A 12,053-nucleotide genomic window follows, 5' to 3' on the forward strand; every position below is an offset into this window, starting at 1 on the left:
TTGATCACATACAACCTACCATAGAAGAAATCATTCACAATTGAAGAAGACAGTAAAACCGAATTGATCCAGAAGAACAAAGCATCTCCAAGCCTTAACCATCTTCATATCATTGCATTCACCATCAACTGAGTAACGTTTTATTTATTTTCTTTTTATGCAAATTAAACAAACAAACAACTCTTCTATCCGCCTGACTAAGATGTACAAGATAACCATAGCTTGCTTCAAATCACAATCCTCGTGGGATCGACCCTGGCTTACTCAGGTATTACTTGGACGACCCAGTGCACTTGCTGGTTCAGTAGTGCGAAGTGTAATTCTGCGCCACCAAGTTTTTGGCGCCATTGCTGGGGATTGTTCGAGTTTGGAGAACTGACGGATTATCTTGTTGCTTAAATTAGGTAATTTCCTTTTCTTTATAGGTTTAGTTTTATTTTATCTGAGTCTTTTATTTTCTTCTTCTTTTTCGAAAAAAATAAAAAAAATTTCAAAAACCTTTTCTTTCTTTATTTAATCTTTGTTTTTGGTTTGAGTCTTTTGTTTGTGTTCTTATTTAATTTTTGAATTTCTTGAGTCCTTTTCTAAAAAAATTTCAAAAATAGTGTCTTTTGTTTGAGTCTTGTGTAAATCTTTAAGTTTGGTATCTTCTTGTGTCTTTTCTTTTAAAATTTTCGAAAATTGTGTCTTTAGTTTTCAAAATTTTTAAGTTTGGTGTCCTTTGCATCTTCTTGTTTTCTTTGAATTCTTTGAGTTTTGTTCTTGGTGTTCTTCTTAATCTTCAAACTGTTCTTATTTTTTCTTTTTGTTTTGATCTTAAAATTTTTAAGTTTGGTGTCTCTTTGTGTTTTTCTTTAAAATTTTTGCATAGTAGTGTCTTTAGCTCTAAAAATTTTAAGTTTGGTGTCTTTTAGTTGTTTTTCTCTTTCTTCATTAAATTCAAAAATAAAAAAAAATAAAATATCTTTTCTTATCTTTAATTGCACTTTTCAAAAATCTTACCCATTTGAATTCAAAATTTTTAAATTTGGTGTTTTCTTGTTAGTCAAGTCAAGATTTAAATTTTAAAATTATATCTTTTTCAAATCACTATCTTATCTTTCTATCTTTCTTCAAAATTCAAAAATCTTGTCTTATCTTATTTCAAATTTAAAATTTCAAAATTCAAATTTCAAAATCAAATCTTTTTCGAAAATCAAATTTCAAATCTTATCTTTTTCAAATATTTTTCAAATTCTTATCTTATCTTTTCTAATTTCAAATTTTAAATAAAATCTTTTTAAAATCTTTTCAATTTCTATCTTATCTTTTCAAATTTCAATTTTTAAATTCAAATCTTTTTTAATCTTCTATCTTATCTTATTTTCAAATCTTTCTTAATTAGTTACTTGTTTTCTCTCTCTTCTTTTTCAAAATCTCCAAACTAATTATTCTCTCTTCTATTTTCGAAAATCTTTCTTCTATTTCTCTCTCCTCTTTTCCGAAATTCAACAATTAATTTTCAAAAAAATTTAGTTAATTAATTTTACTTTTTGAATTAATTAATAAATATAATAAAAACAAAAATATTTTAATTCTAGTTTCTAATTGTGTTTCTCAATTTTCGAATCCTTCTTCTCTCATAGCCGAATTCTTTCTCTCCTCTTCTCTATCTTCATTCTTCTTTCCTTTGTTCTTCACATCTCACAGGGAGTCCTTTGTTCTTGAACATAGAGCTCCCATTCTTCTTCTTTCTTTTCTTCTTTTTCTTGTTTATGACCAGGAATAGAGATAAAGAACATCTCTTTGAACCTGATCCTGAACCTGAGAAAACTCTAAGGAGGCGTTTACAACAAGCTAAACTACAACACTCCAGAAGAAACATCTCAGAAAATTTTGAACAAGAAGCTGAAGACTTGGTAGACAATGCTAATAATGAAAGAGATGCAAGAAAGGTTCTTGGTGACTTCACCATGCCTACCTCTGACTTCTATGGCAAAAGTATCTCTATACCTGCCATTGGAGCAAATAACTTTGAGCTTAAGTCTCAGTTAGTTTCTCTAATGTAATAGAATTGCAAGTTCCATGGACTTCCACTGGAAGATCCACATCAGTTCCTAGCTAAATTCTTGCAAATCTGTGACACTGTTAAGACCAATGGAGTGAATCCTGATGTCTACAGACTTATGCTCTTTCCCTTTGCTGTTAGAGATAGAGCTAGGATATGGTTGGACTCTCAACCTAAAGAAAGCCTAGACTCTTGAGAGAAGCTGGTCAATGCTTTCTTGGCCAAATTCTTCCCTCCTCAAAGGATGAGCAAAATCAGAGTGGAAGTTTAAACCTTCAGACAAAAAGAAGGAGAATCCCTCTATGAAGCTTGGGAAAGATACAAGCAACTGATCAGGAGGTGTCCTCTTAACATGCTCTCAGAATGGTCTATCCTAGGTATCTTCTATGATGGTCTGTCTGAGATATCCAAAATATCATTGGATAGCTCTACAGGTGGATCACTCCACTTGAAGAAAACACCTGCAAAAGCAAGAGAACTCATTGAGATAGTTGCAAACAACCAATTCATGTACACCTCTGAGAGAAATTCTGTGAATAATGGGATCCCTCAGAAGAAAGAGTTCTTGAAATTGACACTCTGAATGCCATATTGGCCCAGAACAAGATCTTGACCCAGCAGGTCAATATGATCTCTCAGCACTTGACTGGAATGCAAGCTGCAGCTGGCAGCACTCAAGAAGCTTCCTCTGAAGTATAAGCTTATAATCCTGATCAACCCACCATGGATGAGGTGAATTAAATGGGAGAACCCTATGGAAACACCTACAATCCCTCGTGGAGGAATCATCCTAACCTTTCATGGAAGGATCAACAGAAGCCTCAGCAAGGCTTCAACACTAATCAAGGTGGAAGAACCCAGAATAGGTTCAACAACAGGCCACCATTCCCATATTCTCAAGAACATATGGAGACCCCTAAACAAAGCCTTTCTGACTTAGTCACTATAGTCTTCAGCCTCTCCAAGACCACTTACAATTTCATTACTGAAACAAGGTCTTCCATCAGAAATTTGGAGGTACAAGTTGGTTAACTGAGCAAGAGAATTCCTGAGACTCCTCCTGACACTCTTTCTAGTAACACTGAAGTAAACCCAAGAGAAGAGTACAAGGCCATCACCATAGAGGCTGATCCAGATCCAGAGAGACTAGGATGGTGTTGAACGCCAGTGAAGAAGCCCTCACTGGGCGTTCAACGCCCAAACAGGCAAGGAATCTGGCGTTGAACGCCAGGAAGGAAGTCCCTCCTGGGCATTCAACGCCCAACTTGGCAAAGGAACTAGCGTTGAACGCCAGTGAAGGGATACATGATGGGCATTCAACGCCCAAAGAACCACCAGAATTGACGCCAATAATGGTATACCTACTGAGTGTTCAGCACCCACTAAAGCAATTCCTATCCAAGAATTAAAGGAAGCCAAGGCTCATATAGAGACCATAGAGGTTCCCTTGCATGCACTCCTACAGTGCATGAGTTCTGATGAACCCTCATCCTCTGATGAGGATGAAGACACTAGGGAAGAGCAAGTTGGTCGGTACCTAAGAGCTCTCATGAAGCTGAATGCCAAATTATCTGGTACAAAACTTTTGGAGGAAGAACCTCTAGTGCTTACCAAAGAACTCAATACTTTGGTACAGTAGAAGCTACTTGACGATCGGATTTTTGCTAGTAAAGAATTTCGTAATTGAAACCTCGTTGCTAGTATAGTTTCTAAACCAACAATAATCCTTTCGTACAAAAACTTGTTTGTCACTAAAGCAAACCCAATAAAAATAATAACTGAAGTATTTAAACCTCGGGTCGTCTCTCAAGGAATTGCAGGGAGGTGTATTTATTATTGGTTATGGAAGATTATCTTTTTGGGATTTTTGAATAAGGAACAAGAAAAGTAAATTGCAAGAAAGTAAATTAACAATTAAGAAAACTCTTGGCAGGGTATGAGAATTAGACGTCCTATCCTAGTTATCCTTATCAATTGTGATGAGAATTGTTCATTGCTCCCACTTAGTTAACCCTTACTAAATAAAGGAAAGTCAAGTGGACTAATCAATCTGATTTCTCAAGTCCTAGTCAACTCCTATGGAAAGACTAGCTTTAGAGGTATCCAAATCAATCAGCAACTTCCAATTATCAATCAACAAAGGAGTTTGATAACTCAAGAGTCTCCAATTACTCAATTCAAGCTAAGAATGTAAAAAGCTAAATTAAAATCATAAATACGAAATACCTCAAATTGTATTAAATAAAGAAATCAAATCTAATATAGAGTTCATAAACCAAATTGGGAAAATAAACAAACTAGAATGCTAGAATAAATAAAAGTAGAAGAGAAACTAAATTAAAGGAACATTGAACCTAGAATTAAGAAGAAATAAACCTAAAACTAAGAGAAATCCTAAAACCTAGAGAGAGGAGAGAGCCTCTCTCCCTAGAAAACTACATCTAAAACTACATCTGCTTGTCCTCTGGCTTTAGTCTGCGTTTCTGGGCTGAAAACTGCGTCCAAACTCAGCCCAAAATTGCCCCCAGTATTTTCTGCGATTTCTGCAGGTAGCGCATGTCACGCGTATACGTCAGTCACGCGTACGCGTCGATTGATAAAAATCCTGGTCACGCGTATGCGTCAGTCACACGTGCGCGTCGCTGCCAGCTTCTTAAAACTTCATTTTTCGCATTCCTTCCACTTTTTCATGTTTCCTTTCCATTCTCTAAGCCATTCCTGCCCTATATAGCCTGAAAACACTTAACACACAGATTACGGCATCGAATGGTAATAAAGGATAATTAAAATTGACAATTTAAAGGCCTAGGAAACATGTTTTCAATTATATCACAGAATTAGGAAGGATTTGTAAAACCATGCAAATTATATGAATAAGTGAATAAAGAATTGATAAAAATCACTCAAATTAGCACAAGATAAACCATAAAATAGTGGTTTATCAATCTCCCCACACTTAAACATTAGCATGTCCTCATGCTAAGCTCAAGGAGATATAAAGAATGAATGGGAGAAAGTAAGACTCATGAGATGCAACCTATATGAATGCAACTATATGCTAAGATATTCCTATCTACTTGGTTAAAAGTAAACAAGTTCTTCAAGACAAAAATAGATCAGATTCCACTAATTTAAATCACACAATACTAGAAAAGTAAACTTGTAAGAAGATAGCTCATGAAAGCAGGGAACATAGAATCAAGCATTGAACCCTTACTGGTAGTGTATATGCACTCTAATCTCTCAAGTGTCTAGGGTTGATCATTCTACTCTTCTCTAGTCGTGCTTTCTAGACTTTGTTCTTCATCTAACCAATCAACAAAAATTTAGTATACCAATGCAAACATCATGAGATCTTTTCAAGGTTGTAATGGGGCTAAGGTGAGGGTGAGAATATATGTATGGCCAAGTGAGCTATAATATGAATATTTGACTAACCTAAGCTCTCACCTAAACACACACACACTCTATGTAACTTCAAAATCATGCCTAGCTACCCAAAATTTCCACTTTTGCATCACATACTCATGCATCAACTTTTAATTTTATCACATATGCATTGATCTTTCATTAAACTTAACATTGGGGTAATTTTGTCCCCTTATCTATTTATCTATTTATTTATTTGCTTGACTATTTTTTTTTTGGTTTGATTTTTTTAATATAAAAGTGAACATAACATATCAATGCACATGGATTTTTAATTTTTCTGGTCTCGCATGAGTAGGTACCCAAATTCCCAATATTTTGTCAATGAAACACTGCACACTTTCATCAACCCAAGTTCCCACAGTTTCCCATACTTAATTGACACACAATCTCTATCTTAAGCTAACCAAAGATTCAATTGGGGTAATTAATTGTTTTTCCACTTAAGGCTAATGATGTGGTAAAATATAGAATAAAAGGGGATTAAAAGGCTCAAAGTGGCAAACAAAGGTAATTGAAAGGGTAGGCTATTTGGGATGAGTGAGCTAATAACAAATAATGGCCTCAATAATATGCAAGCATGTAAATACACTAAACAATGGACATATAGAATGGAACAAAATATAAATTGCAATCATAGAGAAGAGAACACACAAGAATGGAATGTTATGGTTAAATAGTGTAACCATGTAATTAAGCTCAAATCTCACAGGTTTGTGTATTCTTAGCTATAATTCATGTTCCAATTTATAGTCTTCAAACAAGTTTCACAAAAAGGTTTTAATTTAAATTAGTAAAATATTGTAAAACAGGGTCTTGAAAAGAAACTTATCACTCCAACCAAGTAGTGGTAGAAGAACATGCACAAAATTAAACAAACATGCAGATGGACTTGTTTGTCGCCCCATTGAGAAGCTTCTCGTTTCCCTTCTCAGTAGCCATCCTAAAAGAAGAGGAAAAAGAAGAAAAGTAACCCATAAATAAAGATAAGAAAATAAATAAAGTATGGGTGGGTTAAGGCCAAATAATGAGGGTCTCAATTACATGGTAGCTACAACATGCAAGTGAGAAAACAGTAGAAGCAAATGGCATATCAATAGTGCAAAAATTGCAATAATGGGGGAGAAGGTGTGGGTAATGCAAGATAGTATAAGTACATATCAATGCAAATGGAATGCAAGTATCATAAAAGAATAGCATTGACTTATGAATAATAATACCAATTCAGAATAAAACAAGTCATGAAGCACCAGAAGAATTCAAGAAAAGATACAACAGTTGAATAAGAACATCTAACACCAATGGTAAAATAATAACTTAGAAAAGAAAATAAAAAGATGCATGATGAGCAGATAATTTATACGCTTTTTGGCATTGTTTTAGTATGTTTTTAGTATATTTTAATTAGTTTTTATTATGTTTTTATTAGTTTTTAAATAAAAATCACTCTTCTGGAATTTACTATGAGTTTGTGTGTTTTTCTGTGATTTCAGGTATTTTCTGGCTGAAACTGAGGGACCTAAGCAAAAATCTGATTCAGAGGCTGAAAAAGGACTGCAGATGTTGTTGGATTCTGACCTCCCTGCACTCAAAGTAGATTTTTTGGAGCTACAGAAGCCCAATTGGCGTGCTCTCAATTGAGTTGGAAAGTAGACATCCTGGGCTTTCTAGAAATATATAATAGTCCATACTTTGCCCAAGATTTGATGGCCCAAACAGGCGTTCCAAGTCAGCTCAAGAATTCTGGCGTTTAACTCCAAGAAAAGTCTCTACATATGAAAGCTTCAATGCTCAGCCCAAGCACACACCAAGTGGGCCCGAAAGAAGATTTCTGCATTAATTACTTATTTCTATAACCCTAGGCTACTAGTTCTCTATAAATAGGACCTTTTGCTATTGTATTTTCATCTTTTACTCATACTTTCATACACTTGATCACGTTTTGGGGGGGGGGGGAGGGGCTGGCCTCACGGCCATGCCTAGACCTTGTTCTTATGTATTTTCAATGGTAGAGTTTCTACACACCATAGATTAAGGTGTGGAGCTCTGCTGTTCTTCAAGAATTAATACAAAGTACTATTGTTTTTCTATTCAACTCAAGTCTATTTCTTCTCCAAGATATTCATTCATTCTTCAACTTGATGAATGTGATGATCCGTGACACTCATCATCATTCTCACCTATGAACATGTGCCTGACAACCACCTCTGTTCTACTAGCAATGGCTTGAATGCGGATCTCTTGGGTTTCTAATCTAAGATTGGAACCTTCGTGGTATAGGCTAGAATTATTGGCGGCCATTCCTGAGATCCGGAAAGTCTAAACCTTGTCTGTGGTATTCCGAGTAGGATCTGGGAAGGGATAACTATGACGAGCTTCAAACTCGTGATTGTGGGGCATGTGACAGACGCAAAAGTATCAATGGATCCTATTCCGACATGATCGAGAACCGACAGCTGATTAGCCGATGTTGTGACAGAGCATCAGGACCATTTTCACTGAGAGGACGGGATGTAGCCATTGACAACGGTGATGCCCAACATAAAGCTTGCCATGGAAAGGAGTATGAATGATTGGAAGAAGGCAATAGGAAAGCAGAGGTTCAAGGGGAACAAAGCATCTTCATACGCTTATCTGAAATCCACCAATGAATTACATAAGTATCTCTATCTTTATTTTATGTTTATTTTCATCACCTTAAACTCCATAACTATTTGAAATCCGCCTGACTGAGATTTACAAGATGACCATAGCTTGCTTCAAGCCGACAATCTCCGTGGGATCGACCGTTACTCACGTAAGGTTTATTACTTGGACGACCCAGTGCACTTGCTGGTTAGTTGTGCGGAATTGTGACAAAGTGTAATTCACGTTTGAGAGCTCCAAGTCTTTGGCGCCATTGTTGATGATTACAATTTCGTGCACCAAGTTTTTGGCGCCGTTGCTGGGGATTATACGAGTTTGGACAACTGACGGTTCATCTTGTTGCTTAGATTAGGTATTTTTCAGAATTTTTAAGAATGAATTCTAGAGTTTCAAGGTGATGTTCTTAGCATCACAAAAGCTGATTGATTCTCATCAATTTAGCTGCTGAATGTAATGTCCTGCTGAAGCTTGGCCAAACATGTCTAATCTTTTTAGACTGAAGCTTTAGACTAACATTGCATGATTCCTGGAATTCTTATTAAAAGTTTTGATTCTCTTTATTTTCTTTTCTATATAATTTTCGAAAAAATACAAAAAAAATTTATAAAACCATAAAAATAAAAAATATTTTATGTTTCTTGTTTGAGTCTAGTATCAATTTTTAAGTTTGGTGTCAATTGCATGTTTCTGTTCTTCTTGCATTTTTCGAATTCATGCATGTTCTTCATTAATCTTCAAGTTGTTCTTGATGATTTCATTGCTCTGATCTTTAAATTCTCTTGTTTTGTGTGCTTTGTTGTTTCTTACATGCATTTTTAAATTGTTATAGTCCTTAGTATACAAACTTATAAGTTTGGTGTCTTGCATGCAAGGTTTATTTGATCTTAGTTGCATTTTTTGTTGATTCCCATCATCAAAAATTCAAAAATATTTTTTTTAAAACTATGTCTTTTCAAGTCAATAATACAGAGAATTGAAGATTCAGAACATTCAGCAGAGGAATTAAACAGAAAAAGCTGGGCGTTCAAAACGCCTAGTGAAGAAGGAAAACTGGCGTTTAAACGCCAGCCAGGGTACCTGGCTGGGCGTTTAACGCCCAAAAAGGTAGAGATTTGGGCGTTAAACGCCAGAATGGGCACCATTCTGGGCGTTTAACGCCAGGATGACACTAGAGGGAAGATTTTGTTTTTAATTCACATTTTTTTCAAGTTTTTATTTTTTTTTCAAAATCAAATCTTTTTCAAATCATATCTTTTCAATCATATCTCTTTCAAAATCAATTTCTTTCCATTTTATATTTATTTTTACTATTTTCAAAAATCCTTGCTTCAATTAAAGATTTACTTCAAAATTTTCAAGTTGTTACTTGCCTATTAAGAAAGGATCAAACTTTAAATTTTAGAATCATATCTTTTAATTTCTTATTAGTCAAGTAATCAACTTTAATTTTAAAAAACTTTCTTTTTCTAAATTAATTTTCAATCATATCTTTTCAAACATATCCTTTCAATCACATCTTTTTCAAAATTAATTTTTTTAATCATATCTTTTTTATTTCAAATTTCAAAATCTTTTTCAAAATCACTTAATTTCTTTCCCAAACTTAATTTTCGAAAATCTCAATCAAATTTTCAAAATTTTCTTTTTATTATTTCAAAATCTTTTAATTAATTTTCGAAAATTCTTCCCCTCTTTTCGCATCCTTCTATTTAAAGGACTAAGACTCCTCATCAAGGTGCAATTCGAACTCTATCCCTCTTGATAAGTTCGAATTCTCTCATCTCTACATCTTCCTTCTATTCTTCTTTTCCTCTGACACCTCAAGGAATCTCTATACTGTGACATAGAGGATTCCCTACTTTCTTGTTCTCTTCTCTTTCATATGAGCAGGAACAAAGATAAAGGCATACTTGTTCAAGCTGATCCTGAACCTGAAAGGACCTTGAAGAGAAAGCTAAGAGAAGCTAAAGAACAAATCTCTCTAGAGGGCCTAACAGAGCTCTTCAAAGAAGAAGAAACCATGGCAGCCGAAAACAACAACAATGCCAACAATGCAAGGAAGGTGCTTGGTGGCTTTACTGCACCTACTCCTGATTTTTATGGGAGAAGCATCTCAATCCCTGCCATTGGAGTAAACAACTTTGAGCTTAAGCCTCAATTAGTTTCTCTAATACAACAGAATTGCAAGTTTCATGGACTTCCATTGGAAGATCCTCATCAGTTCTTAGCTGAATTCTTGCAAATCTGTGACACTGTCAAGACCAATGGGGTTGACCCTGAAGTCTACAGACTTATGCTTTTTCCTTTTTCTGTAAGAGACAGAGCTAGGACATGGTTGGATTCACAACCTAAAGAAAGCCTGAACTCTTGGGAAAAGCTAGTTAATGCCTTCTTGGCAAAGTTCTTTCCACCTCAAAAATTGAGCAAGCTTAGAGTGGAAGTCCAAACCTTCAGACAGAAAGAAGGTGAATCCCTCTATGAAGCTTGGGAAAGATACAAGCAATTGATCAGAAGGTGCCCTTCTGACATGCTTTCTGAATGGAGCATCATAGGAATTTTCTATGATGGTCTGTCTAAACTATCCAAGATGTCATTGGATAGCTCTGCTGGAGGATCTCTTCATCTGAAGAAGACGCCTGCAGAAGCTCAAGAACTCATTGAAATGGTTGCAAATAACCAATTCATGTACACCTCTGAAAGGAATCCTGTGAATGATGGGACAGCTCAGAAGAAATGAGTTCTTGAGATTGATACTCTGAACGCCATATTGGCTCAGAATAAAATATTGACTCAACAAGTCAATATGATTTCTCAGAGTCTGTCTGGAATGCAAGCAGCAACAGGCAGTACTAAGGAAGCTTCCTCTGAAGAAGAAGCTTATGATCCTGAGAACCCAGCAATGGAAGAGGTGAATTACATGGGAGAACCCTATGGAAACACCTATAATCCTTCATGGAGAAATCATCCAAATCTCTCATGGAAGGATCAACAGAGACCTCAACAAAGTTTCAACAACAATAATGGTGGAAGAAACAGGTTCAGCAATAGCAAGCCTTTTCCATCATCTTCTCAGCAACAGACAGAAAATTCTAAGCAAAGCCACTCTGACTTAGCAACCATTGTCTCTGATCTAATCAAAATCACTCAAAGTTTCATGACTGAAACAAGGTCCTCCATTAGAAATTTGGAGGCACAATTGGGTCAGCTGAGTAAGAAAATTACTGAACTCCCTCCTAGCACTCTCCCAAGCAATACAGAAGAAAATCCAAAAAGAGAGTGCAAGGCCATAACCACATCTCACATGGCCGAACATGGAGAGGAGGAAGAGGCAGTGATTCCCACTGAGGAAGACCTCAATGGACGCCCACTGACCTCCATGGAGTTCCCTAATGAGGATCCATGGGAATCTGAGGCTCACACTGAGACCATAGAGATTCCATTGAATTTACTTTTTCCATTCATGAGCTCTGATGAGTATTTTTCCTCTGAAGAGGATGAAGATGTCACTGAAGAGCAAGTTGCTAAGTACCTTGGAGTAATCATGAAGCTAAATGCCAAGTTGTTTGGTAATGAGACTTGGGAGAATGAACGTCCATTGCTCATCAAAGAACTGGATGACTTGACTAGGCAGAGATTACCTCAAAAGAGACAGGACCCTGGAAAGTTCTCAATCCCTTGTACCATAGGAACCATGACCTTTGAGAAGGCTCTGTGTGACCTAGGGTCAAGCATAAACTTTATGCCTCTCTCTGTAATGGAGAAGCTAGGGATTATTGAGGTACAAGCTGCAAGAATCTCACTAGAGATGGCAGACAATTCAAAGAAACAGGCTTATGGACTTGTAGAGGATGTCTTGGTAAAGGTTGAAGACCATTACATCCCTGCTGATTTCATAATCCTAGAAACTGGGAAGTGTATGGATGAATCCATC

At 35.9% G+C, this 12,053-nt stretch overlaps 2 non-coding genes across 2 annotated transcripts; both read right to left on the reverse strand.

Moving 5' to 3' along the window:
- Positions 1-2,297: 2,297 nt before the first annotated feature.
- On the reverse strand, positions 2,298-2,406 carry LOC112746672 (small nucleolar RNA R71). Its single transcript, XR_003174543.1, has one exon. It is a non-coding gene; the product is annotated as a small nucleolar RNA R71 (small nucleolar RNA).
- An 8,141-nt stretch (positions 2,407-10,547) lies between these two features.
- Positions 10,548-10,655, reverse strand: LOC112745605 (small nucleolar RNA R71). Its single transcript, XR_003173524.1, has one exon. It is a non-coding gene; the product is annotated as a small nucleolar RNA R71 (small nucleolar RNA).
- Positions 10,656-12,053: the final 1,398 nt, after the last annotated feature.

The sequence above is a fragment of the Arachis hypogaea genome, chromosome 14 (genome assembly GCF_003086295.3).
Source record: "Arachis hypogaea cultivar Tifrunner chromosome 14, arahy.Tifrunner.gnm2.J5K5, whole genome shotgun sequence".
Classification (NCBI taxonomy): domain Eukaryota; kingdom Viridiplantae; phylum Streptophyta; class Magnoliopsida; order Fabales; family Fabaceae; genus Arachis; species Arachis hypogaea.